Source organism: Eriocheir sinensis, chromosome 5 (assembly GCF_024679095.1).
Source record: "Eriocheir sinensis breed Jianghai 21 chromosome 5, ASM2467909v1, whole genome shotgun sequence".
NCBI lineage: Eukaryota > Metazoa > Arthropoda > Malacostraca > Decapoda > Varunidae > Eriocheir > Eriocheir sinensis.
In genome coordinates, this window is record NC_066513.1 from 9,070,537 (window position 1) to 9,093,764 (window position 23,228).

Here is a 23,228-nt window from a genome sequence, read left to right on the forward strand (position 1 = left end):
TAGATTAATTAACTCTTTATTAACATTTTCCCAGTACAAGACTAAACATAAGGTTCCATGGTGTAGATATTACCTGGCTCTTATGTTGCGGAAGGGGGGGTTGTAGGTAGCATGTGACCCGTCCGCTGCAATTGGCACGGATTTAGCTTTCACTGGTAGCCTGGTAACATATAGTCCCAGGTCTTTCTCTCCCTCTGTGGTGGATAGTGGAGTGTTTCCCATGTGGTATTGGTATGGTGGATATCCCCTCCCAAGGTGCAGGACTTTACACTTTTCTTCATTGAATTGTAGCAGCCACTTTTTGATCCATCCCTGAAGCTTGGGGATGTTGTCTTGTAGGAAATCTGCAGTCAAGAGGTTAACTATATAGTAGTGGGCTTTGTGCTGTAGTACATTATATCTATCTATCTATATTAGAGAGAGAGAGAGAGAGTCGGTCACAAATCTCTCTCGTACTATAATAATATCTCTGTCCCATACTATAACAATATAATATAATTCTTTCCTTAGGTAACTTCCTTAATTAATGCCTTGTGCTTTACCTGTCTATTTGAACGTGTGTGTGTGTGTGTGTGTGTGTGTGTAAGGCTGTCAGCTCTCTCTCTCTCTCTCTCTCTCTCTCTCTCTCTCTCTCTCTCTCTCTCTCTCTCTCTCTCTCTCTCTCTCTCTCTCATATTCACAGCACACAGGAGCACACAGGATGTCACCACACAGTATGTTTATATCTCACACAGTCGCAAGCCCCCCCAGTCACACATATATACAGCATTCGTCAGACAGCCTCGTCACCCTGGTCAAAACACGCTATCCCCAAGGCCCAAGGCACCAGCGAGGCAGCAAAGGAGTTCCCTGCGGTCATTCACAGAGGGATGCATCTTACCCCTTTGATTTAAGCAGTTATATTTGGACTTTGTATGCATGTATATTTTATTAATAAAAACATAATAACAAAATGTGTATAATTTCAACTCTACTTTAGAGATACGAGTCAAGTCTATAGCTGTGAAAAGAGGAAGCAGAGACGGATGTGATTAGAAAAACAGAAATAAGGTAACAACAGTAAAGACAAAAAGCATGAGAGACCCTTTACCATAGTCGCCATACACCAAGTTGGTCCAGAAGCCTTAAGTCCCCTCCTCTGTGTATCTAAGAGACCTGATTTGCTAGATTAACCCCTAAAGGTCGGCAGGTTTGAGCTTGTACGAGTTTTCCCCCCCACCTGCCCGCTACGCTAGAGTACGGCTGGGTGAGTGGAAATTGCTGATTGTCACTATTTCACACCGTGCTCACTCTTAACCTATATACTGTACTGACTTAGCAACACATTATTAGTTACCTTTAAGTCTTCCTCTTTCAAATGAGACCCACTAGAAGTCTCTGTGCTGCCTGTGTGCTGAGCTCAATGTTGCTCAATTGGGCAACAAATATATATTGACAGTATACCATGTCAGCCGAGCTTTACGGGTTGACGGTATACCACGTCAGCCGACTTTTAGGGGTTAAAGGAGGTCAAAATTAGCGGTCAATGTTACCTTGGAGGAGGAGGAGGAATATATATATATATATATATATATATATATATATATATATATATATATATATATATATATATATATATATATATATATATATATATATATATATATATATATATATATATAAACATGTCACACCTTTTTTTTCTACAGCGATGATGGCATTATTATTATTATTAGATTTATATATAATGCTCCTAAATAAATTAATTCATTAAGCATAAATGATAATATTAAGATATCTTAGACAATAACAATTCAGTACAAGATATACAATACATAACAAACAGAATTTCACAAATAAGTATACATTCAATACATAACAGTTAAGTTTTTTTTTTTGCAACCCTTCTTGAACTAGCCATGTAACAAAACCTAAAAATGTGGAATTGTTGCTACCTTACTGATCACTATACACTTAAAAAAAAAATATAAATAAATAAATAAATAAATATATAAATATATATATATATATATATATATATATATATATATATATATATATAAATATATATATATATATGTGTGTGTGTGTGTGTGTGTGTATATATATATATATATATATATATATATATATATATATATATATATATATATATATATATATATATACATATATACATATATATATATATATATATATATATATATATATATATTTATATATATATATATATATATATATATATATATATACAGACATATATATATATATATATATATATATATATATATATATATATATATATATATATATATATATATATATATATATATATTTTTTTTTTTTTTCAGTGTATATTGATCAGTAAGGTAGCAACAATTCCACATTTTTAGGTTTTGTTACATGGCTAGTTCAAGAAGGGTTGCCAAAAAAAAAACTTAACTGTTATGTATTGAATGTATACTTATTTGTGAAATTCTGTTTGTTATGTATTGTATATCTTGTACTGAATTGTTATTGTCTAAGATATCTTAATATTATCATTTATGCTTAATGAATTAATTTATTTAGGAACATAATATATAAATCTAATAATAATAGTAATAATAATAATAATGCCATCATTGCTGTAGAAAAAAATGGTGTGACATGTTTATAAATTAAGGCCGTAACATTCACTCATCTATATAGTTATGTGTGGACATACTGAGAATTGTAGCCACTAAATCATTAGCATTATCTCTCTCTCTCTCTCTCTCACACACACACACACACACACACACACACACACACACACACACACACACAGGCCTACCTGGATCTCAAAGGGCTTTCCTGAGGGTGGACGGACAGTGACAGGTGACAGTGAATCACCTTGCTGGATCAGGCACTCCTCCTCCTCCTCCTCCTTCTTCTCATCCTCCTGTCTTCTCCCCTGAAATAATGATAATGGTAATAAGAATAGTAATTAATAAAAATAATAACAATAATAATAACAAGAAGAAGAAGAATGAGGTTTAGTATGAAAGGGAAGGAAGGAAGGAAGGGGTGGAGAGAGAGAGAGAGAGAGAGAGAGAGAGAGAGAGAGAGAGAGAGAGAGAGAGAGAGAGAGAGAGAGAGAGAGAGAGAGAGAGAGAGAGAGAGAGAGAGAGAGAGAGAGAGAGTGTGTGTGTGTGTGTGTGTGTGGGGGGGAGGAGATGGGTGTTGAAACAAAGAGGGCCATTGTGCTCCCCTGTCTACCCTACAATCTGGCAGCGTCAACAAAATTTCAGGTGTCAAAACAGTGTAGCGTTGCCGAAAGTTGTTAATCTGCTTCCTTTTAATTATTGTGGGAGAACGGCAAATGTTTATAATGGAATTAAAATACCTGTAACTTTATTTTGATCTTAGAGGTGTACCAAGAAAATCTCAGGTCTCAAGCGTGCCTAACCTGTGAGTACTTTTGGGGCCGAAATAGACTGTCCTCCCTTGCCCTAGACCGAGGGAGCGAACTCACTCTTACATCAATTACCATTTACCGTTGATGAGGTTTGAGGCCCTGCTGCTCCGCTGCTGATGCAGCGCTCTACATCAACAATTACAACGTTAGCCTCAATAATAGTCTTTGTTGCACTTATTCTCAAACATCGTAGTGACTGTGTCTTAATTGCTTTCACGAATAATATCACATATAACAACTAGTTCAGTGTTCATGTCTAATATTTTCAAATAGTATCACAATTAAATATCCAATGATTATTTCCCACACACTGAACATCCATCACACACAATTTATCTTTGAGTATAAACACTAGTAATTAATAGCCATGATCGGTCATTATCATCATCATTCATCATTTCATGGACGCCTGCTCCTAGGAGCTCCCACCAGGGGATGGCCACAGCAGAAGAGCTTCCAACTTTCTCTATCCAGACACTCCCTCTTTGCCTGCTCAAAGTTTCTCAAAGATCTTTCCCCCCTCTCCCTAACGTACTCTTGCACCCTATCCCTCCATTTCACTGGAGGTCGTCCTCTAGCATTCCCTCCCTCTATCTCACTCACATACACCCTTCTGGTCATCTTACTCTCCTCCATTCGCTCCATGTGGCCAAAGCACTTTAAGGTCTGTCGCTTCACTTCTTCCACCACTCCACACTTCTTCCCTTCACCCCTGTGACACATTCCAAAATGCTTGTACACACTTTCATTACTCATTCCATCCATTCTACTCACACCAAAAGCACTCCTCAAATAACTCATTTCCACTGCCTGCACTCTAGACCTCTGACTTTCATTCCTGGCCCACGTTTCATTTGCATATGTGAGGGTTGGTACTATTATTGTATTTCTCAAATCTCCCTTTACCTCCATGCTCACACTTCTGCCATTCATGATTCGTCCCAAAGACCCTGCCACCCTTCTTCCTTGCAATGCCCTTTCTCTTATCTCACCCTCCATACCACTATAGTCCAAGAGCCAGCAAGGATTTATTTACCCCAAAGAGTGCAAATGGTTTGCAATTATTTTTTGTTTCTACATGGTATTAGAGTCTCAGAAAGGTGAGTCTTACAAAATTCCAGTGGTGGGTGTGGGTGTGATGACGTCATCAATATGGCGGCCGGGCTACCGCGAGCTTGCCACATTCTATAGAGCATAGCTTCTCAATGGTTTGTGATAGGAGGATAGGATTTTTTCCATAAGGTTGCTAATGAAATTCCCAATATCTTTTATTGATATGCATTTTTACCCAACTTTGATAGTTTTGTTGGAAATTACATTAAAACAAGAAAAAATGGTAATCTCGTTTACTCATTGTCTAGTTTAGCCTCTATGTACAAAGAAACCATAATACTTATGAAAAAATTGTCACGAACAAAAAAGTTTCCTTCTTTTGTAAGGATCAACATGATATATAACAATATATAATTTTAACAAAGGTTGATGGTAAAGAAGCATAATTCCTAACACAAAAATAACATCAAGCATCGAACATAAGCCCATATTGGATAATTATGGGAATTTAGCGTAAGTTATTAGTTATTAGTTTCCTTCTCAAAATAAGCTGAACACAATATTATATTAATACGTAGATTACAGGAATAGAGAATATGAACTGATTTAGAAATCACTGAAAGAACCTAAGTTTTATAGATTTTCCTCCTCACAGCTTTCATCGAACTGCTATCATCGGAACATGAGTCACTTTCTTCATTCTCTGCGGCTGGGTCTTTTCTATGATAGTTTCCAGGTTTTCTGGTAACATTGGACCATCATACCAATGTATGCGATACCTGTCATTTTCTACATGCCATCCATGTTTGCTAGATCAAGACCCATATCCGGTTTCCGACAAACTGCTCGCTTCCATATCCATGACTGCATTGCTTCTTCTAATTTTTGCAGCAAAACAGCTTTAGATGGAGGTATCATTGTTGGGTCCATTCCTTTCACTTTAGATGAAGATTGTTTGTTAGGGGTAGTTTTTCTCAAAAAGAAGCTGTATCTCACATCAGACACAGAAGATGATCCAGGCTTGCCTTACATTGCACATACAAATTTCTCTATCCCAACAATGACTTCATTACTTATAAGTGATATAGATTCACCAAGGTGACAGAAACATTTTTGGTATTTAGGATGTTTAAGCATGATTTCAAAGGGTTTCACCTTTCCTTGTCTTGCAAATGCTGCTGTGTAGTCAGATCCTGTAAATGCATGATAGGCAGGCAATGCATGAACAAGATCGTGCCCGAGTTCCTGTTTAATGCAAGTTACATCAATCATCCTTCTGCTATTATTTGAAGACACACCACAATCAAACCAAATCTGGGAGTTCTTGAAATGCTTTTGATGGTAGATTAATAGTACTAGAACATCAGTGTCATTTGACCGAACCAAAATATTTTTTTCCTTATCATTAAGACTTGATGCATATTTAATGTGCCATATTATCTTTGTGTCCGCCTCTTGATGATCACAAGCAAGATCAGGTAGTTCTGAAACTTCTAAATTATCTTTGTACATGTATTTGTATCATTTAGAATTTACTCCAACATAGAGAACTTTGTCTCTAAGAAGGGGAGCATATTTCTGACTTTTCCATTCTTTTTGCAGAAAACATATTAGTGATTCTTTAAAGTGCTTACTTCTGAACGCATCCAATAACTTTTTGGGAGTTTTCTGATCTGCTCCTGTTACTGTTATGTCTCCAGTTGGTACAGATGATCGCCGGTCATGCTCACAATCTTTAATAGTTTTATAGTCATAAGTGTCAAACAACATAATATGTTGTTTGACTGGAACTGCATATTATGCAGTTCCTTGGCTGATGTAGAACGAACAGCAATCTCCAATAATTTATATGCCAGATTTCCGTACGTTTCTGGCAATTTCAATGTATGCAGCAGAAACATAGCATCATACACTGCCACGTCTATGTAAGGTTTACCCGTGTTTGCACTTTGCTCAAAGTCCATACGTTGATACTTTTCTAGCTTGTGCATTAACTTACTTTTATCTGTTTTGTTCATAAATCCACCAATATCAGATAGAGAGAATGGCACAGGTGTGAGAGGATACTCCATAACTTTCATTACATTATAGTTATTAATAGCAGCCATATGAAGGATTCTTCCGAAAGCATCCACTGTGCATTTGGTGACTACTAGCTTCTTTTCTTCCCTATTCCTCTGACTTGATGCAATGGAGGATGCACAGTTCTTTACCAGAGTCCGAGGTATAGGCTTCTCAATGTTTTTCGGATCCTCTACGTACAATTCTTTAAATTTTCTAGCTGCGTTTTCCCCTTTGGAAGAAAATGAAAGAAGATCCGCAGTGACAACCTCATTGATTGCCTGTCCATTTGAAATATTCCTTAGAGGTGTATTAGGATCCAAATTTTCGAAAGGATTTGAGAAACTATTCAAGGCTGAAATAATTTTATCAATATCTCTGTGATCTTTCTTAATTCGACCTTCTTGCAAATCATGCTTTGTATCTGGAGTTTTGTGATTCCACTGCTTTCTAGCAAGCTGCTCACAATTTCACTTACTGACCTAGTGATCATCCATCGAGACCTTGCAGACTCAGAGTTTAATGCTGTGATACCTGTGAACCTTGAAGCAGCATCAGCATTGATAGTCTGCTCAAGTGCCATATCGACTGGTACTCTAGAAAAAGAGTTTGTAGCGCCTTATGCTCAATCCTCCTTGAGAAAGTGCATGCTTTATATCAGGGCTTCGTTTTCTATATTCAGAAGCTTTAGCAGGTAAACTGTCATCCATCGAGCATAATTCAGTCTTTTACCTGAAAAAAATGCTGGTATCATTTTCTCCAAAGCATGTGTGTACATTTCAACGTTATTTGTTCTGTAGGCTCTGCTAGCATTTGTATACATTGACAAGGTCAATGTATTGTTGATAAAATTGAGCAGTTTTACCATGAATTCTGATCTTGTTTTCTTGGAATGCTTTGAAACCATGATGTATTTGTATTATGTTTGAGCTATTTGCAAAATTCTTGAAACTTTCTTGAGATAGACTTCTGTTTAAATTTCTGACCTGGTCTTCAAGTTCCTCCAGTTCTGCTGTTTCTGGAATGTGTTCTATAAACTTATGAAAAAGACACCTTTCAAGGGCCAGAGATAACAAGATATGTATTCGCACATCTATTAAAGTGCTTTCCTCTTAAAATCCTGGTATGGATCCAGATGCCAGCACCTCACTCTCTGAGAGAATATTTTCAATCCCTGAACCTTGAAGATAATATCCAAGCACCAAAGTAAGCAAGCTCAATATGGAAAGATCCAAAACAAATGAAAATATTGTCAGAGCGAGGGCTTTCTTGATTTTGAATCATGAGTGCTGGTTTAGCCACAGCTAGATCATAATGTACTAAATTGAAGCTTCTCCACACTCACTGGCTATCTTCTGGGATACCTTAAAGTTTCCATCACCACATCATTTCGTGTTGGGGAAAAGTAACATTTCTCATGTAGCCAATGCACTGTTTCATAGATGTATCTTCTGTAACTCTCGCATTCCAGCCAGACCACATTGGTGTCATTTTAGACCATTCAACTGAAACCATCCATATAAAATCTTTCAGCAAAGCATATTCTAAGTGGTATGTTTCAGGACAGGATTTCACCAAAGAAGGTAATGGATTCACTAGTTTTGGTTTCTTGGGATAAGGCTCAAGAATCTTTGAATCAATATCCAATGACCTCACCTTTTTCCGAGACTTGCAATCTGTCATGGGATGATGTAAAGAATATTAGCATCTTGTTTATGATTTTCATCATTTTCCTTTGGGGTTCTATTTCTGTCGCCTGGTTTCCTAGTTCTTCGTATTCCATATGTTGGTAGCAGATTCCAAATGTGTCATGTAAGCCTCCTTTCCCTGACAGTGTTTCCAGATTGAGTCAAAATTATCCCAAGCCACCCCAGTGAAAAGCCCAGGTTTTGATTATGTTTTCAGGTGTTACTCAGGTCGTTCCATGAGAGACAAAGCAATCAGTCTCGAGCTCTTCAGAGGTGTGATACCCAATACTGTGGCCCCAGTGGTTAAGAATTTCTAGTACCTTTCTGCTGCCGGTTATACTTTTTCAATCCTAAGCCCATCAAAATGTGCTTCTTTGGTTTCAATCTTCCATTGCTTGCAATGAATATTGCATCTTGTGCAGAAGACACGACGCTCAACCTTTTCAGTAGTGGGTTTTGCTGTTCCACTGTACAGAATTCTGAAAAATTTTACAACCAATTCTGGAATACTATTTTTTCCTGATAAAATCTCTTGTATATTCAGAGGTTGTGTAAGGTGTGGGCATACTGATTGTGTGAAAATCTGCCTCCATAGAAACAGTGCCACCTCCTCAATGCGTGATTCAATTCCAGATGCATATTCATTTGCTAAGGTTTCAGCATCAATTGCTGAAATCTTGTGTGAATACAGAGTCATTCCTTGTTTGTTGCTTGACTTGGCTGTTTGCAAATGACCACCGAAATAAGTTTGCAGCTTTCCAACCAACTTTTGAGCTGAATAAGTAGAATCTTCAATTCCTTCCTCAGCAAGGTACACACAGTGTCGTGAATGAACTGATTTTAATTTTTGTGCTTTCTTTGGTTTTATTATGTGTTCATTGACGTAATCTGCCGTCTTACTAAATGCTCTGTCGTGTTTCCCCTGCTTAATTCTTGGGGATGTTTCGTTGGTTGTCTCCCTTGTATTCTCTATCTCTCGTGATGTTGCTGTCTTGAGGTATATTTTCCGACGAGTGATGGTAGCATACTTTCTTTGGCAACGAAATCTTCATGTATTTTCAACAAAAGCTTATGGTCTTGAAGGACATTTGCTGCATGCTTGATACTCTTCTCTGCATCAAGAGTTTCACACTTGCCAAGTACTTCTTCCTTCCCTTTGATTTTCTTCCTTTTAAGTCCACAAAAGATACAAAGGTCTTCAAAAATGCTCTTCGTTGTTGATTTCGGAAAGGATTTTGTCAGAATGTTGGTTCTTAAGGTGTACCCGGGGTCGTTTCCTTCTAAAGCTTTTGATGTTTTCTTGACTGCAGTAAAATTTTTATAGCAATTTCTATGATATCCATGCTTGGTTTCATCATACCTTTTTGGAAGGGATTTGCAGATTAAACTGTATTTTGAATCTTTATACATTGATAACCTTTCAGAAGACACATTCAGTATTTTCTTCCATGCTGAATCATTTAATTCCAGGATTGGTTCTTGAATATTTTCTGTATGGATGATACATGTCTTGTCCTCAGCACTCATTCTGAATTTTTACCTGAAGTAATAATAATGATAATGTGTGTTACAATCATGATGACGATGATAATAGTAGTAATAATAAAATAATAATTATCTATGTCAATGCAACAGACTGTGTGTGTGCGCTCTCACCGTAATGCTCCAGCGTGAAGTGAATCCTCTTTTATTATATATGCTTTAAACTCAACCGTTGTTCCCTGTCTCCCGCCTCAGTATAGTTAGCATCAGCTAGGATTTGGAACAGTCTAGATGTTACACCTTCACTACTTGTCTTGAAGTTACATCTTCACTATTAATAGATAGGTAGTCGAGTTATTTTTAATCAATAATTGAACAAGTGAACAAAATACCCTAAGAGAATGTATATGATGTACACTTGCAATACAGATAGGAATACAAATGAGAATATAATCATTGATCTCGATATACAATTGCTTATGACTTAACATTTGGTATCTCACTAAATCTCACTGGTTGCACACACAACACTCACAGACAGACAGACGTGTATATATGAATCGTGTAAGGGTCCATTTCTCAAAATTTTCCTATACTAAGAAATTCAAAGATAAGTCACTTAATTTTAGCATTCATCAGAACATGTTATATATCATGTTAATCCTAACAAAAGAAGGAAACTTTTTTGTTCGTGACAATTTTTTCATAAGTATTATGGTTTCTTTGTACATAGAGGCTAAACTAGACAATGAGTAAACGAGATTACCATTTTTTCTTGTTTTAATGTAATTTCCAACAAAACTATCAAAGTTGGGTAAAAATGCATATCAATAAAAGATATTGGGAATTTCATTAGGAACCTTATGGAAAAAATCCTATCCTTCTATCACAAACCATTGAGAAGTTATGCTTTATAGAATGTGGCAAGCTCGCGGTAGCCCGGCCGCCATATTGATGACGTCATCACACCCACACCCACCACTGGAATTTTGTAAGACTCACCTTTCTGAGACTCTAATACCATGTAGAAACAAAAAATAATTGCAAACCATTTGCACTCTTCGGGTAAATAAATCTTGTACTGGCTCTTGGACTACTATGCTTACACATAACTGATCCAAGGTACTTAACTCATTGACCTCCTCCATTTCTTCGCCATTCAAAATTATTTTGCATTCCTTTTCACATTCAATTCCCACTATATGGGCATACAAAATCTACAACCTCACTTCTACTTCACTCACAAACCATCACTTTACTTTTGTTGACATTTACTTTCAGCTTTCTCCTATTACAGACACTATCAAAAACACTTACCAAATTTTGTAGGTCACTTTCATTTTCAGCAATGAGCACCGTGTCATCAGCAAACAGTATCGAATTTAGTACCCACTTACTTCCCTCATCGAACAGTCTTACTCCAACTTCTCTAACTTTGCCCTTCGTTTCTCTAATGACACCATCCAAATAAATATTGAATAACCATGGTGACATGACGCACCCTTGTCTTAAGCCCATTTTTATCTCAAAATGTTCACTTGTTTCTCCAGTAATTTTGACACATGCAGATGCATCCTCTTAGAAAGACTTTATTGCACTAAGCAGTTTTCCTCCCACACCATAAATCTTTAAAACATCCCACAATGCAATCCAATCGACTCTGTCATAAACTTTTTCTAAATCCATGAAGGCAGCGTATAGTTTCTTTCCTTTTGCTATTATTTTTTCTACTACCATCCTGAAGGCAAATATCTGATCCACACATCCCCTTCCTTTCCTGAAGCCTCCTTGCTCTTCACTGATTTTCTCTTCTGTAAGTCTTTGCACCCTATTATGATCGGTCATGTTAGGAATTCTCTCAGTTTCAGTCTGGAGAACTACACAACACTGGTCATTCGCTGAGTGGTTGGCTTCTTGTACCTCACACAGCTTATGCATTTCTTCTCAGCCATGGTGCAATCCTGCGATTTACGATTACCAGCGCATTTGAAACATTTTGGGGCGTCTCCATTGGTCTGGGCAGTACAGTTGGCCTCAAGATGGCTGTATCTCTGACAATGACAGCATATAATTGCATGGTATCTGTCTCTCACTGTGTATATTCCCCATTGTAATTTCATCTTGTCGTGATACTTGTGAATCAGCTCTCTCACGGTTGGGTCGCACCTCAAAATGTGGTGCATCATGCCGCCAGCCGCAGGCTTGCTAAAGATCAGCTCAATCTTATCCTCAACACCCCCAATTGTGCGTAAGAACTCATCGTGGTTCAAGATGGTCTCCTTTATCTTTTCCTTGGTCTCCTCTTTATGCACATTGCATCTTTGGTTTCATCTTTCCAACACTCTTGGTACTAATTTGCTCAACAGACTCCAGTTTTTTAGCAGCCTCAGCCCTTGTGTTCTCATTATCAAAGTTCATGACAATATTGCCTCCATTAATCTTGAATCAGTTATCTGAATGCCGTTCAATGCCTGGGAGGTATATATATTATTATTATTATATATTACACAATATATTATATTATTATTATACGAGGTATTGCCCCATACAGTGGTGTTGAAGCAAGGCTGAGTGGTGGCAGGTCCCCAGCCAGCATGTTGTGTGCAGCAGCAGTGTGCGGGAGGAGGAAAGAGTGGTGTGTGTGTGTGTGTGTGTGTGTGTCATTCTCAGGGGTGACCACGGTGGAGCGCAGACACTCACTAATTGTATTAATTAAGTTGGTGGGTGATGTTAATTAAGACAGGTTACGTGTTACCCCGTGTTAGTGGAAATATTTGACAGTTTTTCTTGGTGTGTTGGTGCTACTCATTCTTGTGTTTGCATGTTAGTTTGGTAAATATGGAGATTCACTACGTGCCTCCCCCCCCCGAGAATAATAACCTTTCCAAGGTACTGTTGTACTTCTCTAGTTTTGCCGGCACATCATACATGTGGAGGGGGGTCTGGGGGGTGCTGCGAGGTTAGGTTATGTAAAGTTTGGTTGGAGGAGCTTAAATCTGCTCCCCCACCAAAAAACACTGACGGGTCCCTCAAAATGGTTAGGGGAAGGGGACTGGGCCTCTTTCCTTACTTCTAAGTACTTCATGTTATGGTTGAGGGACATGTATTTCGTCTCTTAACTATAATATGGAGGCGTAATATCGCATTTTGGAGGCGCGGAGTCAATCTTGACAATTACCGTTGGTTTAAAGTGATAGTGTGTTTGTGGTGGTTTTAATCAGACTAAATAAGCTCTAAGTGTTACGAACGACACAATTTAGTCTCATAAGGCTGGACCCTGTCCCTTGACCCTTAGTTCTCTTAACAAATATATTTACCTCAAGTAACATTCTTACGGTCATGCTACCTATATTATTTGGCAGATGATAGCCCTGTGTGGTGGTGGGGGAATGGAATAGAGGGTGGTGGGGGAATGGAATAGAGGGTGGTGGGGGAATGGAATAGACTCAGCAATCACATAGTTAGTGCAGGGACGATAGCTTGTTTTAAGAGTAGACTGGATAGCTACATGGACGAGGACGACAGGTGGCAGTGAGGTGTGGGTGCAGTAAGGTGATGGGGTGCTGGATGCGTGCCTGGGTACCGCCGGTATAATGAGGATCAAGCCTCTACCTGTAACCCCTGTAACTACACCTCACCCACTGTGAGTAGTGGGGGGGATTCTGGAGCTGCCCTGTGTAGGCCACCTGGCCTCTTACAGTTTCCCTATGTTCTTATGTTCTTAAGACTTGCTGAATAAACTACTAATCTTACTCTCTCGTTTAAATGATCAACAATTAATTCTACTTTGTGGTATACTGAACCCACATAATTGCCCATGCAAGGCACGACACACACTGTGACCAAGGTTTGGGCCGAAGGTGAGGGCAGGATCTACTTCAGGGGCAGGGATGGGGTGTGGGGGGGCCTGTGGTGTGTGGCAGGGTACTTACATCACCAGTAGGAGGAGGGAGGGAGGGGGTGCTGGGTGGCAGGGTACTTACGTCACCAGTAGGAGGAGGGAGGGAGGGGGCGCTGGGTGGCAGGGTACTTACGTCACCAGTAGGAGGAGGGAGGGAGGGGGCGCTGGGTGGCAGGGTACTTACGTCACCAGTAGGAGGAGGGAGGGAGGGGGCGCTGGGTGGCAGAGTACTTACGTCACCAGTAGGAGGAGGGAGGAAGGGGGTGTTGGGTGGCAGGGTACTTACATCACCAGTAGGAGGGAGGGAGGGGGCGCTGGGTGGCTGGCAGGGTCCACGTCCTCCGGGGCATCACCTTCTTCTTCTTCTTCTTCTTGGGTGTTTTATGGGTCTGTGGAGGCTGTGGGGCCACAGCCTCCACAGCCCCGTCAGTGGTGGTTGGTATCAGGTTTTGTTTGCCGTTCTGTCACCAGGTTAGATCCTGTCGAGTTGCCGCCCCGCCTTCTGCAGGAAGGTACACTTGGAAGGCTTGGGTGTTGGGGCTGAGGGTGTGGTTGCCCAGCAGGTCCTCCAGGGTTGGCCTGTGAATGCGGAGGCTGGTCAGGGATGCCTTGAGGTTGGTGCATGGAATCTTGGGCAGTGGAGGAGGAGGTGTTCTGGTGTGTGTGGGGCACCATGTGGGTCCTGGACAGTCTGTGCAGGTGAGGCGGGTGTGGCCAGTCCTCAGGCGGGTGTGTCCAGGGGACGGCTGGTACTGGGCGGGGGTGTCTGTATCGTGAGCTGTCTGAGGTCAGCCGTTAGTCCAGTGTCTGTTGGAGGACTGTCGGAGGAGGTCAGTGTGGTCTGTGTATTGGTGTGCCAGGTTGTCCACCACGGTGTTGCCCACGATGTCGATATGGCTGATGGGTCCAGCCCGTGTCCACCAGGCTGGGTTTGTTTACGTTTGGGTGCTGCTGCTGCTGCTGATGATGATGGCTGCCCTTTGCAACGGCGCCTCCTGACACTGTTTTAGGAACCTCGCTGTCTTCTCCCCAGAATGAACACCCTCCTTTTCATGATGGTGCAAGGAAACAATTGGCACAACTGTTGGAAAACAATTGAAAAAAAATATCAAGGCATACTTTACTGCATTTCAATAGTATGGGTTTACAATAATAAGTATTTGTGAACATAGCTGAGGAAAAATTTCTGTAAAAAACAAATCGCATTTCTATGCATTATGAAAATCAAAAAAACTTTTTTCCAAAAAATGCTTTACTCCACTTAAAATTTTACTTAAAAAAAGTGAATGAATTATATGAAAAGCAAGTCTTGTGTATTGAGAGGTGTCCAGCAGTGCCCCCAATGTTACAGGAAATATACCGTTGATACCGTTGATGAGGTTTCAGGCCCAGCGCTCCACAGGGCCGCCGCTAACATTATAACAGTAATATTAGCACCTAAAGTTGTCCTCAATCCTCATATTTGTTAAGTCGTAGGATTTAGTGAATAAGTGAGTCTTGAGCGCTTTCTTGAAGATTGCCAGACTGTTCTTACCGGGTAACTCATTATAGAGCCGCGGGGCACTCTTCTCAAATGATGATGATGGCTGCCCTTTGCAATATGTCACCGCAGGAAACATACTATGTAAAACACTCATTTTACGTGCGTAGATTTGGCGGTACTGATACATCATGGTGAACAGAGGCAGCAACATACTACTGTAAATTTGCGAGTGCAATATAAAACGTTAGCTATCATTCCAATTTCTGGCCTTCATCACACAGCACACTTTGGACACGCTTAGTGAAGTGAAGTCCTGCTGGTCTGGACACAAAAAACACCTCTCTGTCTCTCATGTCATGTCCAAGCAAGACAGAATCGCTGAGCTTACTTATAATATGGAAAATATTGAAAAAAGAGGACATTTATATACTGATTTTTTCACAATAGCACTGATACAGGAAACCATGCACCAAGTGACACAATGGCGATTCTCCTGCTTGATGAAAGTACTCCAGTGAAAGCCCTCAGACCAAGGAAATGCTGCCAACTCGTACTCGTTCAACGATCCGACTCTCGTAACATGGACGTTATCACACATCACCGAATAAAAAAAATCACTAATGTATACAGTTTTTTCGTGAAGTACAAAGGCTAATGTATACTCACACACCCCAAGAAATCCTGCATGTCGTCACACCTGGCTCAAAATGGCCACTTACAAAACTTTTTTTGACAACAAAAATAACGTTACTGGAAACGCTGTGCCGAATGTCACACGGGGCACTCATACCAGAAAAGTGAGAAGGGACTGTGACACTGGCACCCGAGGCACTAATACATGCCCAGGAGTGTCACACGGGGCACTCATACCAGAGAATACATATATATATATATATATATATATATATATATATATATATATATATATATATATATATATATATATATATATGCACGCAAGGGATGGGAAGGGAAAGGAAGGGAAGGGAAGGGAAGAGAAGGGAAGGTATGTGAAGGGAAGGGATAGGAAATGCAGGAAAGGGAAGGGAAGGGAAGGTTTGTGAAAGGAAGGGAAAGCAAGGGAAGGGAGGGTAAGGGAAGGGAAGGGAAAGGAAGGTTCGTGAAGGGAAGGGAAAGCAAGGGAAGGGAAGGGAAGGGAAGGGAGGGGAAGGGAAGCGAAGGGAAGGTTTGTGACGGAAAGGGAAGGGAATGGAAGGGAAAGCAAGGGAAGAAAAAGTTAGGGTAGGGAAGGGAAGAGAAGGGAGGGGAAGAGAAGGAAAGAGAAGGAAAGGGAAGGGAAGGGAAGGGAAGGGAAGGGAAGGGAAGGGAAGGTATGTGAAGGGAAGCGAAGGGAAGGTTTGTGACGGAAAGGGAAGGGAATGGAAGAGAAAGCAAGGGAAGAAAAAGTTAGGGAAGGGAAGGGAAGGGAAAGGAAGGAAAGAGAAGGAAAGGGAAGGGAAGGGAAGGGAAGGAAGAGAAGGAAAGGGAAGGAAAGGGAAGGGAAGGGAAGGGATAGGAAATGCAGGGAAGGGAAGGGTAAGGAAGGGAAGGGAAGGGAAGGGAAGGGAAGGGAAGAGAAGGAAAGGGAATGGAAGGGCTAGGAAATGCAGGGAAGGGAAGGGAAAGGAAGGGAAGGGAAGTGACTTAAAAGGAAGGAAATGAAATGGAAGGGAAGGAGAGGAGGAGTAGGTGGGAGTATGGAAGGAAGGAAGAACATAAATGGAAGGATAATATTGGAGAAAAGGAATTAAATTTGAGGAAAAAGAAGGACAAGAAAAGAAAGAAGGAAAGATTTGGAAGGGGAGAAAAGGAGAAAGGAGAAAGGGAAAATAAAGGAAATAAAAAAGGAAGGAAAAGAGAAAAAAAATAAAAAACTTAGACTAGGAAATGAATTAATAAAGGAGGAAATACGGAAGGAGGAAATGCAGAGAAAAAAGAAATAATGAGAAAGAAGGAAAAACAAGAAGAAAGGAAGAGGAAAGAATAAGAAATGGAAGGAAATCTGATAAAAGGAGTTGACAGAGGCAGAATAACGAAGGGAGGAAGAGGAGGAGGGGAGAGGAAAGGAAGGAAAGGAAGGAGAGAGAAGGAAAACGGAGGCAAAAAGGAAAGGGAAGGGATTGGAGAGGGGAAAAGAGGGAGGGGAGGGAAGGAAATGAAGAGGAGGAAAGAGGGAGGGGAGGAAAGGAAATGAAGACGAGGAAAGAGGAAGGAAATGGAGAGAAGAAAAGATAAAGGAGAGAAAAGGAAAAAAAGAATGAAAGAGCCGAAAGAGAAAGAAAAGAGAAGGAAATGAGAAAGAAAAAAGAAGGAAAGGTCATAAAAGGAATTGATAGAAGTAGCGATAGGCAGAAATAACGAAAGGAGGAAGAGAAGAGAAAGGGAATAAAGGAGAGGAAAGAGAGAAGGGAAAAGGAGGTAAAAAGGAAAGGGGGAGAGGAAAAAAAAGAGAAGGGAAAGAAAGGAGAAGAGAAAAGGAGGTCAAAAGGAAAGGGAAGGGAATGGAGGAGAGGATAAAAGGAGAAGGGAAAGAAAGGAGAAGAGAAAAGGAGGTGGAAAGGGAAGGAAGGGAATGGAGGAGAGGAAAAAAGGAGAAGGGGAAATGAAAGGAGAAGAGAAAAGGAATAAAAACGTGAAAGAAAGAATTAAAAAAAACGAAGAAATAAAAGGAAAGGTGAAGGAGGGAATTAACAGAAGCGATAATAAGCAAAATAACGAAAGGGAAAGGGCGATAAAGGGCAGGGAAGGGCAAGGCGAAGTCTCTCTCTCTCTCTCTCTCTCTCTCTCTCTCTCTCTCTCTCTCTCTCTCCTCCTCTTTTTCCTTTACCTTCTTCTCTTCTTCCTCCTCCTCCTCCTTTATTTCAAATTATGTCTGTATGGATAAATAGGCCCTAAATTCAGCTATGGTGCTATTTTTTCTTCATGTAAAATAGTAAATGTGGAATAAAATATGAATTAAAGTTGAGGAAAAATCACGTGACCTGGAAGCGGGTGCTGATTGGTCGTGACGTCACGATGCAGTCAGCAGGCCGCCAACTTTGTGTTACTCCGAGATTTCGTGTTGTGGTGTATGTTTCTAGTGGCTAGCATTGCCTGGAGACGTAACCCGCAGTCGTTGGTGATTCGTGCCAATGTGCAAGAGTATATATATACGGACAAAAGTACTCCACGTAAGATATTTGTGTCTGTGCTCGTGAATCCTGCAGTAATTTTTTTAGTTTCCCCTCGGACTAACTTTTCATCGTGAACTCAACTATTCTCTCTACTGTCACGTCCTCTGATTATAGAATATTGGTCTGCATTCGTTTTCTTCTTATTCATCTTCAGGCGTTGATTCTCTCTCTCTGACGTTCCAGAGCCATTGTTTTCTCTAGGTTAGGCTAGGTAAATTTCCATAATACTAATATAAATTCAACCTTGATTATTCTCTATAGTTCCCCCTCGGACTAACTTTTAATCGTGAACTCAACTATTTTCTGCAGAGCAGAGGCGAATCGGTTGATTTCACTCCCATTTTAATAATATAGCATATTTCCAACACTCTTAAGGTGTTCTGTAAGCACCTATAACATACCTGTTGGGCGCAGTTTGGAGCTGGAGTGGCCATAGCTGATGAAAAAAACAATGTGCACAACACTGGTATTGTCGTCTGCTGTACTGCGCTTCAGCCTGATGACGTCACGAGCTAATGGTGGCTTCTCCCCGTGAGATGAGAAGAATTTGTGATATCTCTCCAAAATCCAGTCAACTAGCGATTTATAGGACGTAATAATTATGTGCACTACGTTATCATTGGTACATGGCACAATGCATTTCAAGGCTCTTCCCAGAACCGGAAACATGTCCATTGCCAGCAGCGGCCTCATGCCCGTCCGTATTCTATTGTTTTTGTGAGTCCAGGAGCATACACGAGTCGCCTCATGAGTCGCCTCGTGAGGCCTAGTGTGGACGCGGCTTAGGCGTGGTTACCACTATTCCGTTTTCACGAATCCGTCGACCGTCAGTGACGGCGGGGACAGTGGGAACCGGGGTTCACCCGGGCCCGCGCGTGGAGCTCCGTCGGGCCAGGCAGAGATGAATCCATGTTTACTTTTGGGTTCGTGACGGGGGCGGTGGTGGCCCATCCAGTGATGTTGAATATTCTACATATGAAAATATGAAATGGAAGTACAGTCAAGTCGCGTATGACGCGGATTCGTAAGGCGCGGTTTCCTATGACGCGGTATGCAGAACCGTATGTTCAGTTCACGCGCATAAAACCATCTATGACGCGGTTCGTGGTCTTCCCTGGCCAAACGAGTGCAGAGTTGCCAGGTTGGATTTTTTTCCGAGGGGGAAAATCTCATGGTGGCGGTTGGGTAAATATTCACTTCATTCAGTGGGGAGAGAGAGAGAGAGAGAGAGAGAGAGAGAGAGAGAGAGAGAGAGAGAGAGAGAGAGAACACCGAGATATCTACTCATGCACTGAGTCTCAGCCTCTCACTCGTGTGAGGAAGAAATGAGGGACATCATGAGCGACTGGCTAGTATTGATACCGGTACCGAGCTGTCTGGTACTAGTACCTGCCCACCCCTAGGTTCCAGTACCGACCTGACGACTACACAGTACATAAATTATAAGGTGTAAGGTACAGTGGCGTACCCAGAAAATTGAAAAGGGGGGGCGCCAATATATATATATATATATATATATTTATATATATATATATATATATATATATATATATATATATATATATATATGTATATATTTTTTTTTTACAACAAAGGAGGCAGCTCAAGGGCACACAAAAAAAGAAAACAATAAGAAAAAAAAGCCCGCTACTTGCTGCTCCTAAAAAAGAAACAAAAGAGATGGCCGAAAGGAAGATCAAATACGGGAGGAGAGGTGTCCTGATACCCTCCTCTTGAAAGAGTTCAAGTCGTAGGCAGGAGGGAATACAGATGAAGGAAGATTGTTCCAGAGTTTACCAGCGTGAGGGATGAGTGAAGATGCTGGTTAACTTTTGCATAAAGGGTTTGGACAGTATAGGGATGAACATGAGTAGAAAGTAGTGTGCAGCGGGGCCGCGGGAGGGAGAGAGACATGCAGTTAGCAAGTTCAGAAAAGCAGTCAGCGTGGAAATATCGATAGAAGATAGAAAGAGAGGCAACATTGCGGCGGAATTTAAGAGGTAGAAGACTATCAGTAAGAGGAGGAGAGCTGATGAGACGAAGAGCCTTAGCCTCCACTCTGTCCAGAAGAGCTGTGTGAGTGGAGCCCCCCCAAACATGAGATGCATACTCCATACGAGGGCGGACAAGGCCCCTGTATATGGACAGCAACTGTGCAGGAGAGAAGAACTGGCGGAGACGGTACAGAACGCCCAACCTCGAGGAAGCTGATTTAGTAAGAGATGAGATATGAAGTTTTCAGTTGAGATTTTGAGTTAAGGATAGACCGAGGATGTTTAGTGTTGAAGAAGGTGATAGCTGGGTGTTGTCAAAGAATAGGGGATAATTGTTTGGAAGATTGTGTCGAGTGGATAGGTGAAGAAACTGTGTTTTTGAGGCGTTGAAGGACACCAGGTTCTTCTTGCCCCAATCGGAAATAATAGTAAGGTCTGAGGCTAAGCGTTCTGCAGCCTCCAGTCTTGAGTCGTTGAGTTCCTGAAGGGTGGGTCTTCTATTAAAAGAAGTTGAGTAATGCAGAGTGGAGTCATCGGCGTAGGAATGGATAGGACAGTTCGTTTTGGAAAGAAGATCATCAATGAACAACAGAAAAAGAGTGGGAGATAGGACAGAACCCTGTGGGACACCACTGTTAATAGATTTAGGGGAAGAACAGTGACCGTCTACCACGGCAGAAATAGAACGGTCAGAAAGGAAACTGGAGATAAAGGTACAGAGAGAAGGATAGAAACCGAATGAGGTAAGTTTAGAAAGCAAAGATTTGTGCCAGACCCTATCAAAAGCTTTTGATATGTCCAGCGCAATAGCAAAAGTTTCACCGAAACGGCTAAGAGAGGATGACCAAGAGTCAGTTAAGAAGGCTAGGAGATCACCAGTAGAACGCCCCTTGCGGAACCCATACTGGCGATCAGATAGGTCAGAAGTAGAAAGGTGCTTTTGAATCTTCCGGTTAAGGATTGATTCAAAAGCTTTAGATAGACAAGAAAGTAAAGCTATAGGACGGTAGTTTGAGGGATTGGAGCGGTCACCCTTCTTAGGTACAGGCTGTATGAAGGCATACTTCCAGCAAGAAGGAAAGGTAGATGTTGACAGGCAGAGGCGAAAGAGTGTGGCCAGGCAGGGTGACAGCACGGAGGCACAGTTTTTAAGGACAATAGGCGGCACTCCATCAGGTCCTTAAGCCTTCTGAGGATTGAGGCCAGAGGGCATAGAAAACATCATTTTGAAGAATCTTTATAACAGGCATAAAGGAGTCAGAGGGGGGATGAGTAGGAGGAATATGCCCAGAATCGTCCAGAGTGGAGTTTTTAGAAAAAGTTTGAGAGAAGAGTTCAGCCTTAGAGATAGATGAGACGGCAGTGTTGCCGTCAGGACTGAGGAGTGGAGGGAAAGATGAAGAAGTGAAGATGGAGGAGATGTTTTTGGCTAGATGCCAGAAGTCACGGGAAGAGTTAGAGAAAGCAAGGTTTTGGCATTTTCTATTAATGAAAGAATTTTTGGTTAGGCGGAGAATAGATTTGGCACGATTTCGGGCAGAAATGTAAAGTTCATAATTAGCATTAGTTTGAAGGCTCTGGTACCTTTGTGAGCTACCTCTCTATCATTGACAGCACGAGAGCAAGCGTGATTAAACCAAGGCTTTTTAGCGTGAGGAGTAGAGAAAGAACGAGGAATGTATGCCTCCATTCCAGAGACAATCACCTCAGTGATGCGCTGAGCACACACAGAGTCTCTATCCTGGAAGCAATAATCATTCCACGGGAAATCGGAAAAGTACTTCATCAGGTCATCCCTCCGAGCTGAAGCAAAATGCCAGAAGCATCGCCTCTTCGGTGGGTCCAGAGGGTGTACAGGAGCGATAGGACAGGATACAGAAATAAGATTGTGATCGTGATGTGATATATATATATATATATATATATATATATATATAAATAGATATATATATATATATATATATATATATATATATATTTTTTTTTTTACAGCTAAGGAGACAGCTCAAGGGCGCAAAGAAAAAAAAAGAAAAAAAGGCCCGCTACTCACTGCTCCCGAACAGAGGTTAAAGGAGTGTCCAAATCAGAGGTTAATTTCGGGAGGAGAGGTGTCCTGATACCCCCCTCGTGAAAGAGTTCAAGTCGTAGGGAGGAGGAAATACAGATGAGGGAGGGATGAAAGAGTGAAGATGCTGGTTAACTCTTACATAAGGTGTTTGGACAGTATAGGGATGAGCTTGATCAGAAAGTCGAGTGCAGCAGGGGCCGCGGGAGGGGGAGGCATGCAGTTAGCAAGTTCAGAAGAGCAGTCAGCGTGGAAATATCGATAGAAGATAGAAAGAGAGGCAACATTGCGGCGGAATTTAAGAGGTAGAAGACTATCAGTATGAGGAGGAGAGCTGATGAGACGAAGAGCCTTAGCCTCCACTCTGTCCAGAAGAGCTGTGTGAGTGGAGCCCCCACATGAGATGCATACTCCATACGAGGGCGGACAAGGCCCTGTATATGGACAGCAACTGTGCAGGGGAGAAGAACTGGCGGAGACGGTACAGAACGCCCAGCCTCGAGGAAGCTGATTTAGTAAGAGATGAGATATGAAGTTTCCAGTTGAGATTTTGAGTTAAGGATAGACCGAGGATGTTTAGTGTTGAGGAGGGTGATAGCTGGGTGTTGTCAAAGAATAGGGATAGTTGTTTGGAAGATTGTGTCCAGTGGATAGGTGGAGAAACTGTGTTTTTGAGGCGTTGAAGGACACCAGGTTCTTCTTGCCCCAATCGGAAATAATAGTAAGGTCTGAGGCTAAGCGTTCTGCAGCCTCCAGCCTTGAGTCGTTAAGTTCCTGAAGGGTGGGTCTTCTATTAAAAGAAGTTGAATAATGCAGAGTGGAATCATCGGCGTAGGAATGGATAGGACAGTTCGTTTTGGAAAGAAGATCATCAATGAACAACAGAAAAGAGTGGGAGATAGGACAGAAC

The 23,228-nt window shown here is 41.2% G+C and overlaps 1 long non-coding RNA gene across 6 annotated transcripts; it reads right to left on the reverse strand.

The window, feature by feature from the left end:
• Positions 1-14,570, reverse strand: LOC126984067 (uncharacterized). Of its 6 annotated transcripts, none has more exons than XR_007736378.1 (3): positions 13,890-14,570; positions 2,795-2,914; positions 1-344 (listed from the first exon to the last, which is right to left on the reverse strand). It is a non-coding gene; the product is annotated as an uncharacterized LOC126984067 (long non-coding RNA). The 6 variants fall into 6 exon arrangements; XR_007736393.1 differs by lacking the exon at positions 13,890-14,570 and adding an exon at positions 13,839-13,856; XR_007736390.1 differs by lacking the exon at positions 13,890-14,570 and adding an exon at positions 13,788-13,805.
• Between the last annotated feature and the right edge of the window lie 8,658 nt (positions 14,571-23,228).